The sequence below is a fragment of the Ursus americanus genome, chromosome 8 (genome assembly GCF_024610735.1).
Source record: "Ursus americanus isolate L20-20 chromosome 8, mUrsAme1.1.p, whole genome shotgun sequence".
Lineage (NCBI taxonomy): Eukaryota > Metazoa > Chordata > Mammalia > Carnivora > Ursidae > Ursus > Ursus americanus.
This window is the reverse complement of record NC_142134.1, coordinates 18,965,265-18,980,788: the sequence shown is the minus strand read 5'-3', so window position 1 is coordinate 18,980,788 and position 15,524 is coordinate 18,965,265. Positions and strand designations below refer to the sequence as shown.

The 15,524-nt window shown below is 45.2% G+C and overlaps 1 long non-coding RNA gene across 1 annotated transcript in view; it reads right to left on the bottom strand.

Moving 5' to 3' along the window:
- Positions 1 to 2,933: 2,933 nt before the first annotated feature.
- The window catches only part of LOC123787849 (uncharacterized), a 29,875-nt gene continuing 17,284 nt past the window's right edge, over positions 2,934 to 15,524 (bottom strand). Inside the window, exons 2-3 of the long non-coding RNA XR_006778349.2 lie at positions 6,361 to 6,415; positions 2,934 to 3,304 (exon numbers count right to left, since the gene is read on the bottom strand). This is a non-coding gene — a long non-coding RNA (uncharacterized LOC123787849). The remainder of the gene's footprint in view (positions 3,305 to 6,360; positions 6,416 to 15,524) is intronic.

The following is a 15,524-nucleotide window of genomic DNA, read 5'->3' as shown; positions in this document are numbered from 1 at the left end:
CATCATTCAAACTGTTTTCTGTTCCCCCAGGTTAGAGATATGTACAGAGGGAGTTGCTCCTGGAGGCACAAGATAAGTGGAAAAGGGTTCTCGGCTGCTCGGTTCTCCTGAGGGACATTTGCCTAGAGTGTTCGCATTCACACCTACCATTAAGTAGAAAACTCACTATCGGTATAATAAATGTTATCTTTTTTTTTTTTTTTGAGTTATTTATTTATTTGGGGGGGGGAGGAGGAAGGGCAGAGGGAGGGGGAGCCTGATGCGGGGCTCCATCCCAGGACCATGAGACCATGACCTGAACCGAAATCAGGAGTTGGACGCTTAACCAGCTAGGCCAGCCAGGAGCCCCTATAATAAATGCCATCTTACTTCAGGATCCTGGTATGCGAGCAAGAACCACTGTATACATAGGCCATTTCCCTGTCCTGGAAGAGCGCACAGCCGGGAAGTGAGACGAACTGTACAGCCTGTGTAGAAAATATCGTAGCATCTTACAAAGCACGAGGTCATCATGTTCTAGGCCCCTGACTGTGTGGCTCTTGGACAAATCTCTTGATAAAAAATGCTGTGATTTATTGAGGACTTGGTATGTGCCAAGCACAAAATCGTTTCATTCCAAGGAATGTATCAGTATATGTCTTCACCACTTGATATTCACAGCAACCCCAGTTGTTTTTATCCTCCTAATAAAGACAAAGAAATGTAAGTGCCTTGCCCAAGAGCTCTGGAGTGGGTAATTTGGGAGGGTGAAATTTGAGACCAAGCCTATCGACCCAAAAGCCCATGTTCTGCGCCTACCCTCAACTACGAAATGATGGTAAAAACATTAGCTGTGGGGCCTGTGTGAGCTTGAATGAGATAACATGGGAGAGAGTGTGGATACCAGAAAGGTGGGCAGTAAATAGAGTGCCGTGTCCACCCCTCCCTTGTCATCCCCACTCTTCCTCACGACTCCGCTCCAGTCCCCTAAGTCCCCTCTCCCTCCACAGCAGGAGGCTCACCTGCCCTGAGCCCAGCTCCCCAGCTGGACGCTGAGCCTTTGAGGAAGGTAGGGCTTTGTCATTAGCACGACTTGACAGCTGGGGCCAAGCCAGACAGAGGCATGAAGTTCAAGGTCTCGTGGGGTAACATGAAAATGTTTTCAGACAATTTGCGGTAAACGTCTTAGCTGCACAGGAACAGAAGAATCCATCTATCAAATGGAGAAGGATCCAGGTCTGGGGGATTTTGCCCATTTCGCCCATCTATACCAATCAAGCAGGTTAAAAGAACCACACCGGGTCATCTGGGATGGAGGTGAAATCAGCCTCCCAGGACTTTTGTCCTAGTCCCTCATCCTTTTTACCGTTCATCCAACAAATACATGTTGAGAATTTGTTATATACACCAGGCCTGCATGAAATACTGGGGACACGAGAGCGACCACCAGTTTCCTGCTGTCGTGATCCCTATTCGGTCTCATTCTAATAAAGGAGAAAGACAAAAGGAAAACATGCAAACACAAAACCTAGGTACACATACAAACAGGCAAAATAGTTGCACATTGTTCTTTTTTTTATTTTAATGTTTTTTTATTATATTATGTTAGTCACCATACAGTACATCCCTGGTTTTTGATGTAAAGTTCAATGATTCATTAGTTGCGTATAACACCCAGTGCACCATGCAATACGTGCCCTCCTTACTACCCATCACCAGCCTATCCCATTCCCCCACCCCCCTCCCCTCTGAAGCCCTCAGTTTGTTTCTCATAGTCATTGTTCTAAGGGTCTCAAAGAAAATTGTCAAGGGGCTGAGATTCGGACTAAGGGGGTGGTGAGACGGGGGCCTTATCGTGGACAGGGTGGGCAGGAAGGGCCTCCAGGAAGTGGCGCCAAGGGGAGAGCAGGTGCTGGCTGGGTGGAGGAGGTGGGAGGAGCATCCTGGTAGACAGCAAAAGTCCCAGCGTGAGCTCAGTGGATTTTAAGGAACTGAGAGGGGGTACCCGAAGGACAAGCAATGAACATTCTCATTCAATATGAGGAGCCCAGGAATGGAACTGGAAATAGTTTTACAGGACTATTCAGGAAAGACTCCATGGAATGCTGTATTTTAAAGACAGATGGGCAGACTGAATTGTCTGAGGCCTGCATGTGTGTACATGCATGTGAATTCATGCTGGGAAAATCCCGGGCCATGTGTTAGTCTTTTCGTGATTGATTAAAGGAAGTGGCACGGCCATCACCTGGCTTCTGTTTCTTCTCTCTCTGCGAACAGGCTCAGCAAGCTTTGGGGCTGAGAATGGGTAGATTCAGCGATGAATGAGCCATTCCCTGAGAAACACAGTCAGGACGGGTGTGACTCCTGACATGAAAAAACTGCGTTAGGGTCATTGCCATTTTCAAAAAGGACTAAGGAGCCCTGGGCCTGTGCCATGTGGGGTAGAGCCTGGAGCGGGTTCTGTGGGACTGCTCCTGGGGGTAGCCGTTCAGCAAATGTTTATCAAGACAGTACAGCAGAGTGGCTAAGTGTGGCCTCTGGAGTTGGAATCACCAACGGCTCATGGGGCGGCCGGGGACTCATCAGTCACTGTCTCTGAGCTTCCGATTCCTCTCAGGGTTGTTGTCAGGATTAAAAAGTGAACATGTCCTCGCAGTCTGTGAGTACGTAATGGGTATTCGCAAATATTGATTTTCTTTCTTCAACCCTGAGTTAGGGAAATGGAGAAAAGGCATCATAGTGAGAAGAAACCGAGGAAGGAGAATGCTCAGACTTGCCACGTAGCATGTGGACGGGAGAGGGGAAAATCGAAACGGCTCCCACGTTTCTAGCCCAGCACACTGCTTGGTAGCTGTATCATTTAAAGCTTTCTGACTCAGTCACAGAATGTTTTTGTTTGTTTGTTTGTTTGTTTGTTTGTTTGTTTGTTTAATTTATTCAACAGAGATAGAGACAGCCAGCGAGAGGGGGAACACAAGCAGGGGGAGTGAGGGAGGAAGAAGCAGCCTCCCAGCAGAGGAGCCTGATGTGGGGCTCGATCCCAGGACTCCGGGATCACGCCCTGAGCCGAAGGCAGACGCTTAACGACTGAGCCACCCAGGCGCCCCTCAGTCACAGAATGTTAAACAAAAAAGGGACTTATTGTCTGATGTCTGAAAAAACCTGGGCACGATCAGCTTTGGGACCAACTTGTTCCAGGGCTCAAGCCTGTGAGGGCCCTGGGTCTGTCCTCCCCTTGGCTCTCCTTTTCTTCATGTGGACTCACTTCTCCTCAGACTTCACATGCCCTGGGCTGCCAACCGCTCCAGGCTTGTCCTCTCAGGTCCTGGGGCAAGAGAAAATGACAACAGTTAAGACCCATATTTGCACACCATATCATAAGTCCTGTTCTAATTTTTTTTTTTTTTAAGTAGGCTCCACACTCAATGTGGGGCTTGAACTCTCAACCCTGAGGTCAGGGGTCACATACTCTACAGACTGAGTCAGGCAGGTGCCCCCTGTTCTAATTTCTTTATATATATTTTTAAAGATTTTATTTATTCATTTGGCAGAGATAGAGACAGCCAGCGAGAGAGGGAACAAAAGCGGGGGGAGTGGGAGAGGAAGAAGCAGGCTTCCAGCAGAGGAGCCTGATTAGGGACTTGATCCCAGAACGGCTGGATCACGCCCTGAGCCCAAGGCAGATGCTTAACGACTGAGCCACCCAGGCGCCCCTTAATATATATTGATACTTGTAAGTGTCACAGAAATGAGGTAGGTAGGAAAACTGCGACAGATTAAGTAATTAACCCAAAGTTACAAATAAAGGACAGAGCTAGGGTTTGAACTAGTGGTCTAGTTTCAAAGTCTGTGCTCTGAAGAGCCTCTTCTGAACAAAACAGAGGAGCATAGAGGAAAGGAGGGAAAAGTCAAACAAGATGAAATCAGAGAGAGAAACAACCATAAGAGACTCTTAACTCTAGGAAACAAATTGAGGGTTGCTGGAGGGGAGGTGGGTGGGGGGATGGGGTAACTGGGGAATGGGCATTGAGGAGGGCACGTGATATAATGAGCACCGGGTGTTATATAAGACTGATTAATCACTGCCCTCTACCTCTGAAACTAATACTAGATTGTATGTTAATTAACTGAACTTAAATTGAAAAAAATATTATGGTAAAAAAAAAAAGAGAGTCTCTTCTGAAAAACAGCCACCATCTTTTGGGACCCATTTGTACTATGGTAGTTGTGTTTGGGTCCCTAAGGATGGAAGAAGGTGATGTCTACTTGGCCAGTGGCAGTCACATGGCCATCCTGATGTGGGCACAAGGAAACACCAAGCCTGGGCAAGGGGAGGGACTGTGGGGCAGGAGGGGATCTGGATACCCTATTCAGACCAGACAAACAAAACGAGAGCTTTTCATCACGACCGAGATGGAAAAGAAAGAAGAGGAGGGGGCTTTAGGGAGAAAATGACGAGCTCAGTGTTAGAGAGCTAAAGTTTGAAGCGCTCGGAAAGCATTCATGTGGAGATACGACCCATTGGACATACTGATTCATACTTGAAATGAGATGATGATAAAAGGGTGAGCAAAGAGACACCGGACAAATGAAGACAAACAGAAAGCAAGAGTGGTAGCATTAATGTCAGACAAGGTAGAACTTCGGGCTAAAAGCGCTTAGAGTATTAGGAACATCGGTATGTAGTGATAAAGGCACAAATAATAAAGAAGGCATAAGTCAAGACAGGCATCAAAGAACATAGCAACCAAATACGTAACGGCAGGAAGAAGACTTTATATACCATTATAATGAGATTCTGAAATACCTTGCTCACAGTTAGCCAGAATTAATAGAAAAAAAAAATCACTCAATTCAACAAGTAACACAATGTTATACCAGTCAAAACTTTATTCAGGTGAACTGAATAATATAATCAAATAACTTGGGATAGCACATATTAAGACTTCTTATATCCCACAGATACAGACACATTTTTCATAAAGACGAAAAATGAGGGGCACCTGGGAGGCTCAGTCGGTTAAGCGTCTGCCTTCTGCACAGGACTTGATCCCAGGACCCTGAGACTTCAGGGTCCTGGGATCAAGTCCTGCTCAGGGGGGAGTCTGCTTCTCCCTCTCCTCCCTGCTCATGTTCTCTCTCGTTATCTCGGTCCCTCTCTCTCTCAAATAAATAAATAATATCTTTAAAAAAAAAGAAAAATGATAGATACATGACAGTGATCTAAAAACTTTAAATAGAAGTGAAGGCACAAACTCTTGGGTAAGTCTTGGATCAAAGAGAAAATAAAAGGGAGTTCATTCAATCTCTAGAAACCAGTGAAAAGCAAACCACTTTCTATTGAGATCTATGGGACCCTGAAAGTAATACTAAGAGGAGCGTTCAGAGTTCCAAAATGCCTCAGCGATTTAAAAGTAAAACCAAAAAATAAAGGAATTAAATATTTATCTTAAAAATTTAGAAAAGTAAATGAGGAAACTGGGAATAATAAAGGTAAGAGTTGAAATGAATGATTTATATAGAAAAAATAAGATAAAAGCAGTAAGAAGATAACTCAGTCAAAATCTACTGAAAATGATTCCAAAAAGTTTACTGAACAGACTCTTCCTTCAGATCTTTGCCTCAGTGACATTCCCTGTCTTCCCAGGCGTGGCCCAGGGTCCCTGTCATGATCTCGAGCTGTCACTGCAAGTCCATATGCTGTGATGACTTGATCCACACCTGTCTCTCCACCCATGGGGGCAGCCTGCTGAAAGCCACAATTCGACTGAGGACATTTGAAAATCAAATTGCCTTTATTAAGCAATTCATGAATCGGGCAGCATCTCGCCTAATAAGCAGACAGATGCTCGGAGGAGCTGTTAAAAAAAAAAAAAAGGAAGGTTTTAATAACTTCCTGGGGCAAGGAAGTTTTTAGGAAAAGAAAAGGTAGAATTATTTCAGACATGGTCCCTTTCAGCTCTTCTGTTACCGTTGCTCTAAAGGGGGAAGAAACGGTGGTTTTATCATGTGGATTACTGCATCTTCCTCTGTGGGATCCAGAGGGCGCATCTGACAGATTGCCTCATTGGGACTTACCAGAAAATTCCCCACTGAGCAGTTAAAATTGCATTTCTGGGGGACTTTGAAACTGCAGTTATATTGAGTATTTAGCCTCAGTTTGATGACTTGGCCTGGCATCAGTGGCTCTGTCTTGGGCCTGTGTTTTTCCTTTTACCAACCCCAACAGTGCAGGCTGAACATCTGTTTTGCTCCCCACTGGGAGTATGGTGCTTGGTACACTGCAGTCCCTCCAGAAATATCGAGTGAATACAGGAGAAACAAGAGAGCAAAGACACCAGGAAGGATGGAGTCAGAGAAGGCAGAAGAGAAAAACCATACCTGGAGACGAGTAGGAACTTTCCATAAAGGAAGTCAGGGCCACGATGCTGAACGCCTGAAGAAGCAAACGTGAGTGAGGGATTACTCGTCTTGTTTTCCACCCTGAAGTTCTTTTATAACCCCAGTGCTAAAATCTTGACCACTTCGCTGATTTTGCCTGATGGGCTTTGAATATCTACAAAGTCCTTTCGAGCCCGCAACCACATTTGCTTCTTAGAAATGCCCCAGAGGAGGACAGTATTATTATCACCCTCATCATGTGCATGCAGATGGAGAAATAAAAGCTCAAAAAGGCCAGGTAACTTCTCCAGAGTCACAGAGGGAGAAAAGGTGGAGTCAAGGATGACACTCAGCTGTTCGGATTAAACATCCCCACAGGTGTTGGTCACAGCTAGAAGGTCGGCAGTGGCTTGGTCCTCAAGACACCCATTTGTTGAGCACGTCCTGTGCCAGGCATCCAGTATAGGGTAGTGAATGCGATGCAAGAGAGCCAGTCCCTTCCCAAGGCAGAAACTCCCAACCCCCACTAATGCTAAGCATCGCAAAGGGGGGGGGGTTTGGGAAAATAAAACACAGGAACCACCCCTAGGCTGGGGTGGGGTTGGGGGTGGGGGTGTGGAAGGTGTCACGCACTTTGTTTTCCTCAGAAAACAAAGTTTCAGGACCCTGTCCTTGTTTGCTGTTGGCTGCAGCCAGACACAGCCCAGCTCGTTTTGTTCGGGGGAGGGTTCAGTTAGTGCACAGGTGGGTTCAGCAGAATTGTGGGCAGAAACTCTGATCCCCACCCAGACCAGCTGAAACCGGTTTCAGTGTTTTCACAGCCTAGGAAATACATACTCTGTGAAGTGTGTCTGTTTAAATACACTCAGTGTGAACCAAAAGTTGGAATTAGGCCCCCTGGGTGGAGAAGTGACCCGGGACCCATCTCCGATTCTGTTAGCCTTACTTTAAGCAAGGGACGGCCATCTCTCACCTCTGTGTGAGGAAAAAAGTGCTGTTTGACTGCATGCAAATCTTGAAAAACTGACTTCTATCTACATTCCTCCCTTTCCCCAAATTGACATGTAGAAAACATTGACAGGAAAGTACTCACAAGACAATCGCAGAAGTTAACATGAACACCAGAAGGAATTCATTTCTGTTAAAGCAAAAAATAGGGGAACAAGTTTGTCTTGTCCCTTGGTTCAGCGTGTTTGCATATTACACGTACTTAATAGATGAATTGTGTGTCTGACAACACAGAAATCAGAGTCACCACAATTTGCAGCAGACGTTTAATTAGGCCAGAGTGTCCGTGGAGAATCGCCGTTCATTCGTTTGCTCGTGTACTGAGAACCGGTTACGGCGTGCCTGCAGCGAGCCACACGCTATCGTAGGTGCGAGGGGAGCAGAAGGCAACGAGACAAAATGCCTGTCCTTGTGAAGCTGACGGCCCAGGAAAATAACGTAGGGGAGGGAAATGGGAAGTATAGCAGGGGGGCTCTTAGCAGTTTTCGATAGAACAGTCAGGACACTGGCATTTGAGCAGACATCGGAAGGAGTTTTACAGTGAGCCATCTAGAAACCCAGGAAGAACCTTCTGGGCAGAGAGACTGCATATCAAAGCATGAGGCGGGACCACGCTTGACACTTACAAGGAAGGGCAAAGAGGTCAGGGTGGTTTGTGCAGTGATGGAAGCAGGAGATAACTGGGTTCAGCTCCCGTAAGAGTTTCATAGGCCATTGTAAAGACTTTTACTCTGAGTCAGAGGGGAAGGTGCAGATTTTTGATTAGAGGATATTGATGCTGATAACAGTTAACATTCATATAGCATTTCCTAGATGCTGGACACTGTTCTAAGTACCTTATGTATATTAACTCATTTATCTCCTGTATCAACCCTATAGGTATCATTCTCATTTATACAGATGAGGAAACTCTGATTCTAAAAAATTAAGGAACTTGTTCAAGGTCACACAACCAGTAAGTAATAGAACCATAATTCAAACCCAGGCAGTTTGGCTATGGCCCATTTCCTCTTTTCCAGGCCACCCAGTGAGACTGCATTTCCCAGCCTCCCTTGCAGCTAGTGTGTGGCCATGTGACTGAGTTGTGGCCCGTGGAACGTGAGCAGAAGTGAAGCACGCTATCTCCAGCTTCTGCATGCAGTCCTTCATCCTCTTACCTCCTCTTCCTGCTGGATATAGAGAACTTCAAGGTCCTAGTGGAAGGTAGACAAGATGAAAGGAGCCTAGGTTTCTAAATGACCAGGTGGAAGCCTTCCTGCTGATCAGTAATTGTCCTTTGAAATTCACAATGAACTTCTATTGTGTAAGCCACTGAGAATCAGGCATTATTTTAAAAGTCCTGAATTTAGGGGCACCTGGGTGGCTCAGTCAGTTAAGCGTCTGCCTTCAGCTCAGGTCATGATTCTGGGATCCTGGGATCAAGCCCCACATCGGGCTCCCTGCTCAGCATCAGCGGGGATCCTGCTTCTCCCTCTTCCTCTGCCAGCTGCTCCCCCTGCTTGAGCTTTCTCTCTCTCTCTGTCAAATAAAGAATAAAATCTTAAAAAAAGAAAGTCCCGAATTTAGGGTTGAAGGTGGCATGGCCCTCACATGGAAGAGTGCATAGTCTATTAAGGGAGACAGGCCTGTGAATGATGGCAACGCACTCCTCTAATACAGGCATTAAGAGAGAAGTCTGCTGCTCAGAGGGAGGAGTTCTAAACACTATCTAGGTATGTGGGGGGTATCTCTGGCCTGGTGACATTTGAATAGGGTGATGAAGGATGCCTAGGAGTTTGGGGTGAGGAAGTGTGGGGAACAGTGGTGGGGCCAATTCAGTGACAGCTGGTGCAAAGGGATAAGGAGTCTGGGAAGGATGAGATGTTCAGCCATCCAGTTTATCTCATTTTGTGCTAACTCCTGCTTTCCAGCCTCCTACCTCTGATTCTTCACATCTTCAGCTCTCTGACCCAAGGAGGCAGTATACCCCAGGGGTTAGTTATGTTAAAAATTTATTCTGATACTTGTCAAAATGGTAAAGAGGGCTTTATTCAGGACTATTGTCACAGGTGTCAGGAAAAGAGAAAACAGGGGAAAGAAATTGAGCTTAACTCCAAACACAGCAAGGCAGCTGGGGAATGACAGTCAATGAGCAGACTGTGCGTGGAAAAGTACTAAGAGAAGACATTAAGGATGGGGGTTCCTGCTGAAGACTGGCCAGACTGATGCGATATCAAGGGCGGGGGATGAGGAATTTGATCAGATGTCAAGGGGGGGAGGATTCTCTCAACTGACTTAGCAAGGTTCTTGTTACAACTAGACACAGCAAGGATAGGGTGGGGGCAAGGTTGAGGCCTAGTGGAGAAGGGGGTTCAGAGGAGTTTCAAGTTGGGTTAAAGAGAGCGTCTTTATTAGGTACTTGGGCTCTTGAACAGGAATGACTGGATCTGGATTCTCATTCTGTATCATCTTGAAATAGTTGCTCTGATCTCTGATCTCTTTGTGCCTGTTAAATAGGGATGATAATACCTATTTCATAGGGATACTGTGAGAAATAAGGGAGTTGAATATACAGAGCACTTAGAACAGGGCTGGGCATATGGTAAGTGCTCAATAAATGTTAGCTGCTGATGCTGGTGCTGCTGCTTCTTATAATTATTATTCATTTCTTTGACCATAGAACAAGCATTCAGAAAACATGGAAAGTGAAGTTTGGTCAAAAGACCTTATTTAAGTCTCAACTGGGCCATTAACTTAGGTTATCCAAAGGAACTTGCTTGACCTATGTTGAGTCTTTGGTTTTATCACTTTTAAGTGAGGTCATTGACTGTTAAAGCTCATGCCTCCTCCCTGCAAGCTTCCTGTGAGAGTCACTTTTGCAAAGTTGTAAAGCTCCATTCAAATGGGAGGGATTATAAAAGGTACCACACCTACCGTTGATTCACTTCCTGGCCCAGCCTTGATTCCACAGGCCCCACAGCAACATCTCAACAGCAGCCCCTTCCCTTAACCTCCAAACTTTGCTGGAATCTACCTTGATACTCATTCTATTAGGCCTCACTCTCTGGCCTTCCCTCCATGGAGCTGCTCATTCCATGCCTATCGCTCACAACCCAGTCTAGGTTTCAGGCTGCCCTGATCCCCGTCTCTTATGCTCGAGTTCTGAGCAGCTCAGAGTGAAGGTGTAGGCAGAAAGAATTAGGGGTCCCCAGAAAAAGAAAGACAAGACATAGCTTTCTTGACATAAGAAAATTCATTTAGGGCCCCAGCCATCTTATGAAAGAGTATAAGAACAAATAGGAGATAACCTAATCATACAGGGACAAAAAAATCAGTGGTAAAATTCTCAGTATTGGTTCAAAGATCGATCTGACACACATACTTAAGTCATCTTTGTAAGATCTAAACCCATTTGAGCACTCGGATACTAGACCAACTGAAACCAGAGAATTGATAATACTGACCCTTCCAAGCCCTCGTGACTTCAACCTGGACTCTGTCACCTTAAGATGGCTTCTGCCCCAATTCCATGCTATATTCCCATTGCTCAAGCCCCTTTATGAATATGTATGCACTCTTAGCTTAAAATTTCCCTAATTTTGTTGTTCAGGGAGACTTGGCTATGGAAAATACCCCCAGTGCTCTCCTTTACTTGTTGCAAATAAAACCCTTTATTTTCCTATTCTTTGACTTGGTTGTGTCTTCCATCTCAGCACCCACCAAGAGTTAGAGCCGGTTTTGGGTAATAAAGGTGCCCTCTGGTACCATTACCAGATGAGATACCGGAAGCCTAGTTAAATTTGAATTTCAGATAAATAATGAATACGTTTTTAGCATAAGTATGTCCCAAATATTGCATGAGACATACTTTAAAAATTCTGATTGTTGAGAGGGAGGAGTTAAGATGGCGGAGGAGTAGGGGACCCCTTTTTCAGCCTGTCCCCCGAGTCGAGCTGGATAGGTACCAGACCAGCCTAAACAACCATGGAACCAGCCTGGGACGCAGGAAGACGCATCTAGATCTCTACAAATGAACATCTCCAGCGCTGAGTATTGAGGTACGAAGCGGGGAGCCATGAAACCGTGCACGGATATCGGAAGATAAACGGAAGGGGGAGGGAGCCGCCGTGTTCGGGTGCCAGGAAGCGGTAGCCACTTGCACGGGAGAGCGGGCGGGGCTCGCGGACGGCACCCGCAAAACAGCAGACTGAGACCGTGAGCCGGGTGCGCGCGCCACCAGGCATCTCGCGGAACCCCGGAATCCCGGTGCGCTCACTGGATCCAGACTGAGACCGGGAGATCCGGGAGCACGCGCGGGGCGGCTGGCGGCATTAGAAACACAAAGGACAGAGACGCGCCGGCCCTGGAAGTGAGGGCTGGGACGCCGGGTGTGGGGCGCACATCCCGGACGCTGCAGGGTTGAGCAGCACCAACAGTAACAGAGTTAAAGTGGCCAGAACATCAGTAGAGAACGGGCCGCAATCCCTCTGTTCTGTGACAGAGGCTGAAATTCGGCCGCTGCTGCTCTGACTCTCAGAAGAGGCACAGCAAACCGCCAGGGAAAGCCGCCAGAGAACAAAAGCCTGGAAATACCGGTTCAGAGAGTGCCCATTACCATCCCCCCTCGCAGGGGACACGGAGACTCTACCCAAACAGGGTTGCCTGAGTATCAGCGCGGCAGGCCCCTCCCCCAGAACACAGAAGGCAGGTTGAAAAATCAAGAAGCCCACAACCCGAGGCGCCTGGGTGATGCAGTCACCGAGCGCCTGTCTTTGGCTTAGGGCGTGATCCCGGCGTTCCGGAAAGGAGTCCCTCATCGGGCTCCTCCGCTGGGAGCCTGCTTCTTCCTCTCCCACTCCCCTGCTTCTGTTCCCTCTCTCGCTGGTTGACTGCCACATAAATAAATAAATGAAATCTTTAAAGAAGAAGCCCACATCCCTAAGATCCCTATAAAACAAGGGGCACGGCCTGGGACCCAGTCAATAATTTGGGCTCTGGAAACCCCGCAACCTCTCTTCATCAGAATGACAAGAAGGAGAAGCCCCCCCCAGCAAAGAAAAGACAGTGAGTCTGTGGCCTCTGCCACAGAAATAATGGATATGGATGTAACCAAATTATCAGAAATGGAATTCAGAGTAACGATGGTCAAAATGATGAGTATAATTGAAAAAACTATTAACGAAAAGGTTACTGAGAATATAGAATCCCTAAGGACAGAAATGAGAACGAATCTGACAGAAATTAAAAATTCTATGAGCCAAATGCACGCAAAACTAGAGGCTCTGACAGCCAGGGTCGCAGAAGCAGAGGAACGGGTTAGTGAATTGGAGGATGGGTTAATAGAGGAAAAAATGAAAATAGAAGATGGTCTTAAAAAAATCCATGCCCACGAATGTAGGTTACGGGAGATTACTGACTCAATGAAACGATCCAATGTTAGAATCATCGGCATCCCCAAGGGGGCGGAGAAAAACAGAGGTCTAGAAGAGATATTTGAACAAATTGTAGCTGAAAACTTCCCTAATCTAGCGAGGGAAACAAACATTCGTGTCCAAGAGGCAGAGAGGACCCCTCCCAAGCTCAACCACGACAAACCTACGCCACGTCACGTCATAGTGCAATTCACAAATATTAGATGCAAGGATACAGTATTGAAAGCGGCCAGGGCAAAGAAATTTCTCACGTACCAAGGCAAAAGCATCAGAATTACGTCAGACCTGTCTACACAGACCTGGAATGAGAGAAAGGGTTGGGGGAGCATATTTAAAGCTCTTTCAGAGAAAAACATGCAGCCAAGGATCCTTTATCCAGCAAGGCTGTCATTCAGAATTGATGGAGAAATAAAGACATTTCAGAATCGCCAGTCACTAACCAATTTTGTAACCACGAAACCAGCCCTACAGGAGATATTACGGGGGGGGGGGGTTCTATAAAAGTAAAAAGGCCCCAAGAGTGATACAGAACAGAAAGTCACAGCCAATACAAACAAAGACTTTACTGGCAACATGGCATTATTAAAATCATATCTCTCAGTAATCAGTCTTAATGTAAATGGTTTGAACCATCCCATAAACGCCACAGGGTTGCAGATTGGATAAAAAGAAATGACCCATCCATTCGCTGTCTACAAGAGACTCATTTCAAACCCAAAGATGCATTCAGACTGAGAGTAAGGGGATGGAGTACCATCTTTCACGCAAATGGTCCTCAAAAGAAAGCTGGGGTAGCAATTCTCATATCAGATAAATTGGATTTTAAACTACAGACTATAGTTAGAGACGCAGAAGGGCACTATATTATTCTTAAGGGAAGTATTCAACAAGTGGATATGACAATTATAAATATATATGCAGCAAGATACACAAGATACACAAGCCAACTCTTATCCAGAATAAAGAGACATATAAATGAAAATACATTAATAGTAGGGGACCTCAACACTCCACTATCAGAAATAGACAGAACACCCTGGCAAAAACTAAGCAAAGAATCAAAGGCTTTGAATGCCATACTCGACCAGTTGGACCTCATAGATATATATAGAACACTACACCCCAGAACCAAAGAATACTCATTCTATTCTAATGCCCATGGAACATTCTCAAGAATAGACCATGTTCTGGGACACAAAACAGGTCTCAACCGATACCAAAAGATTGAAATTATCCCCTGCATATTCTCAGACCACAACGCTCTGAAATTGGAACTCAACCACAAGGAAAAATTTGGAAGAAACTCAAACACTTGGAGACTAAGAACCATCCTGCTCAGGAATGACTCGATAAACCAGGAAATCAAAAATCAAATTAAACAATTTATGGAGACCAATGAGAATGAAAATACAACAGTCCAAAACCTATGGGATACTGCAAAGGCAGTCCTAAGGGGGAAATACATAGCCATCCAAGCCTCACTCAAAAGAATAGAAAAATCTAAAATGCAGTTTTTATATTCTCACCTCAAGAAGCTGGAACAGCAACAGAGGGACAGGCCTAATCCACGCACGAGGAAGCAGTTGACCAAAATTAGAGCTGAAATCAATCAAGCAGAAACCAGAAGTACAGTAGAGCAGATCAACAGGACTAGAAGCTGGTTCTTTGAGAGAATCAATAAAATTGACAGACCACTGGCAAGACTTATCCAAAAGAAAAGAGAAAGGACCCAGATTATTAAAATTATGAATGAAAAAGGAGAGGTCACGACGAACACCATTGAAATTGGAAGAATTATTAGAAATTTTTATCAACAGCTATATGCCAATAAACTAAGCAATCTGGAAGAGATGGAATCCTTCCTGGAAACCTATAAACTACCAAGATTGAAACCGGAAGAAATTGATTCCTTAAACAGGCCAATTAATTATGAAGAAATTGAGTCAGTGATAAACAACCTTCCAAATAACAAAACTCCAGGCCCGGACGGTTTTCCTGGGGAATTCTACCAAACATTCAAAGAAGAAATAATACCTATTCTCCTAAAGCTATTTCAAAAAATAGAAACAGAAGGAAAGCTACCAAACTCATTCTATGAGGCCAATATTACCTTGATCCCCAAACCAGGCAAAGACCCCCTCAAAAAGGAGAATTACAGACCGATTTCCCTAATGAATATGGACGCCAAAATCCTCAACAAGATACTTGCTAATAGAATCCAACAGTACATTAAAAGGATTATCCATCACGATCAAGTGGGATTCATACCTGGGATGCAAGCGTGGTTCAATATTCGCAAATCAATCAGCGTGATACATCATATCAACAAGAAAAGACTCAGGAACCATATGATCCTCTCAATCGATGCCGAAAAAGCATTTGACAAAATAAAGCATCCTTTCCTGATTAAAACCCTTCAGAGTGTAGGAATAGAAGGTACATTTCTCAATCTCATAAAAGCCATCTATGAAAAGCCTACTGCAAATATTATTCTCAATGGAGAAAAGCTGGAAGCCTTTCCCTTAAGATCAGGAACTCGACAAGGATGCCCACTCTCGCCACTATTATTCAACATAGTACTAGAAGTCCTTGCAACAGCAATCAGACGACAAAAAGGGATCAAAGGTATTCAAATCGGCAAAGAAGAAGTCAAAATGTCTCTCTTTGCAGATGACATGATACTCTATATGGAAAACCCAAAAGAAGCCACTCCCAAATTATTAGAAGTTATAGAGCAATTCAGTA